The following is a 3,715-nucleotide window of genomic DNA, read 5'->3' on the forward strand; positions in this document are numbered from 1 at the left end:
GCTTCACAAAAGCCAAACACAATAGAAGAAGAATCCATAGCTTACGAAGACATTGCTTTTGATGCCATCAACGGCATCAACAATAACAATGGTTTCTGATTTAGAGACAAGAAGACCAGATTTCACAGAAGGGAGTTTGGTCGATATCATTCATCCTACTTTAATCCATTCGTGTCAAAATTTTTCTAGTGAATGAAATTGCTTGAAAATTGACAGATACTATTGTGAAGGATATTTGCCACTTAAATGCGGTTAAACCCTAAGGATGAATGCTACTGTAGCTTTTAGCCCCAGGAGAACATCTCCTCCAGCTGGCTATTGACACACTTTCTGCTCCCTGTCGGTATTTGCAACGGGAAGTCATCCTTCCCATCGTCGATCTGACGTAATACGCACGGACACGGGTTTCCGGGTATTTACCCTTCGTCAGCGTACAATTTAACATCACAGATACTATTATTTTTACCTAAATAACAACTGAAAATATTTTCATTTAAATTCATTTGAAACAGACTGCATATGCAGTAAGAACATGTTTTATTCTTTGATACAGATCATACGTAAATCACAATTTGTATGAAGTATTTGTTTTATATCCTTATAAATTAAATTTAAACGGACGATCGGCATGAGTGGGTTAATTTTATCGCCACCGAATGCCTGATTGGCAAAGTTGACTGCAACGGGATGTGAAATCAGGACTTAATAAAAATGGAATCTTACCGACGCTTGGACGGGTCAGCAAGCTTGCCACACGCGCGTACTTACTTGGTTTCAAATTTTAGCCCAAGGTCAGCGATTTCGCAGGAGAGTATAATTCAGTTACAGCGAACCGCGTACCAGACTGCTACGTATTTTATCGACTCCAAAAGGAGCTCAGAATGCAAGACGGACGAAATGTGCTGAGTATTTTACCCTGGATTTTATTCTTGTATTTTTTTTTTAGAGTTTCAAGCATTTGACTGCGGACATGCTGGAGCAACACCTTTAGTCGAGCAAATCGACTTATTCTTTGTAAGCGTAGTACGTATGCTGTCGGTCGCTTCCACCAAACCACTAAGTTACGGGGGCGTAAACCAAACAACATCGGTTGCCAAGCGACGGTGGGGAGACAAACACAGACACACAAATATACACACACACACACACACATATATATATGAGTGGATTTGTGACTGAATTTCGTAGACGGTAACTGAAAGAAGCCTATAGTATATATATATATATATATATATACGACAGGCGTCTTTATACGACAGGCGTCTTTCAGTTTTCGTCTACCAAATCCACTCACAAGGCTTGGTCGACCCGAGACTATAGTAGAGGACACTTGCCCAAGGTGCCACACACTGGGACTACCCGGAACCATGTAATTGGTAAGCAACCTACTACCACAATGCCACTCCTGTATGTCTGTGTGTGTGTGTGTGTGTGTGTGTGTGGATGCGTGCGTGTGTGTGTGACATGTGTATTGAATCAGTAAAAGATATTTATCAGTTTGTGCTTTTGATATTACCCGTAATCAACGCTAACGAGATTTTAAATTTTGACATGTATTTTAAAGCGCGTTTACAGATGTTAACACATTCAGTAGCTTTTCTGACATACATCACTTTTTATGCTGCAGAAGAAAATGATACAAAATTATCGATGAAAACAAACTACAAGTATGGAAATATACACTGAAAAGAAATGTGAAATAATTGAAATACGGAAACGATCTAAAATATACATATGAATTTATAAAACACAAGGAAAGGAAAAAAAAACGAGCAGTAAAATCTATAGCGAATGTTGATATAAATATCATATAAATTTATGTTTCTAAACCTGTATTTTTCTGTTGAGATACGAAGTTTTATTTAATCATACATATGTGTGTTTACATACACAAATACAGCTATATATGTAATTTTCAATATAAAAGAAGCCTGAAATGTATAAATAGGAATTTTAAAGAAGTAGATTAATATTCATGTCGTTGTTTTTTTCTTTTGTTTTTTTCTTAGCATGTAATTTCAAATTGAAATAGTAAACTTTCCTGCTCACTTTCACACAGACCTCACTTATACAGTAATACCTCACAGTATGAAATTCTTTAGCTGACTGAGCTTGTCTTACGATTTACACGTTTTACAAATCAATTTTTCCCCATTGAAATTAAGTAATATATAATTAATCCGTACCAGCCCTCCAAAACCACTCAAAAATAATTTTTGATGGGTTTTAAAACAGAGAAGTTCTAGTTACAAGATGACAATTATGAAAAAGAGAATGCAAAAGAAATATGTAAACTTGTTTTATTAACTGAATTACCTTAACGATGGGACGATTTCTGTGCTCGTATATATATAATAGACACTTTTTTCAAAGATGGCGTCCTATTGAAGCAAAAAAAGTTTTCTCTATATAAGTTGACAATCGTTTGATCGTGAAACCGGTACTTATTTAATTTGTAATGATGTATTGATGTAACATGATCCTAACATCACCAAAAATTTAGTTATACAAACTTTCTGTTACTTTTACATTCCCTTTCTTTCTTATATGCTTATCGCTCGTGTATACAGAACTTTCCATTCTTCATTTTATATATATATAAACATAATTAAGGGATCAGCAACAGTTGCTTCACCACATACCGAAGTTCAGAAATAGCAGCAAAAGTGCTAAAACTCCAACAGATAGCAATACTTGTAACTCACAAAACCAAAACAAGAAGAAAAAAATAACGAATCTAACCAGTCTTAGTTAATCATAGACGCGTTTCTGGATCAGAATAGTGAAAACTTTTCATTTCCTCATCAGTATGATATTCTAGTTTGCAAATTTGAAGATGCTGGCAATTATATATATATATATATATATATATATATATTATCTTTTATGGGTTTAAGCCAGAGGATGAGACCAAGCTGGTGCACCACCTTTACTGCATCCGGGGTTTTTCGGTATTTGTTTCTGGTGAAGTAGCGAGTTCGACGTTGCCGTTCTTCTTTGTGCCTCCTGTCGTGATGTGGGTTCATCCGGTATTGCAGCTTTAAAAAAAATTATACTTTAGAAACTACAGCTAAAACACTTCTGTCACAGGGGAGCTTGAAGACTGCTAGAAAGCAGGAAAGTATACTAGTCCTTATATATTTAATATTCAATATTTCATTTATTCAATAAGACATTCAATACTTCATTTCATTTTACTATATATACTATATATTCCACATTCTATATCCCACATTAATTTTATAAGAATATAAATAAAACATAAAAACAGACAGAGCTGGAATTCTCTTGAATATTATATATATATATAAATATATATTTGCGTGTGTGTGTGTGTGTGTGTATGTGTGTGTGTGTGTGTGTGTGTGTGTGTGTGTGTGTGTGTGCGTGTTTGAGTGTGTATGTGATTTTGTGTTTGCGTTTGTCTCCCACCACCGCTTGACAACGGGTGTTGTTGGTGTATTTACCTTCTGGGGACTTATCGGATCGCCAACAGATATCGCGACCAGGCTTTAAAAGTGATGTACCACCTCAAAATTTATAGAATAGTTTATGCTTCATTTTAAATATAATTTATAAGGAAGTTCTTGAATTTCATTCGTAATTACGTGCCATTCTTTTAAAAGCAAATTCTTCCAAAATTGGAAATATCTATTGAAGTTATAAACGTTGGTATTTTGAAGCAATTAAATATTATTTTTTTAAAAACTTACTA

At 34.8% G+C, this 3,715-nt stretch overlaps 1 long non-coding RNA gene across 1 annotated transcript in view; it reads left to right on the plus strand.

Moving 5' to 3' along the window:
- The window catches only part of LOC149135839 (uncharacterized), a 3,434-nt gene extending 2,058 nt beyond the window's left edge, over positions 1-1,376 (plus strand). Inside the window, exon 2 of the long non-coding RNA XR_016242034.1 lies at positions 1-1,376. This exon is cut by the window's left edge and continues 75 nt beyond it. This is a non-coding gene — a long non-coding RNA (uncharacterized LOC149135839).
- The last annotated feature ends 2,339 nt before the right edge of the window (positions 1,377-3,715 follow it).

The sequence above is a fragment of the Octopus bimaculoides genome, chromosome 5, assembly GCF_046866305.1.
Source record: "Octopus bimaculoides isolate indiv1 chromosome 5, ASM4686630v1, whole genome shotgun sequence".
Lineage (NCBI taxonomy): Eukaryota > Metazoa > Mollusca > Cephalopoda > Octopoda > Octopodidae > Octopus > Octopus bimaculoides.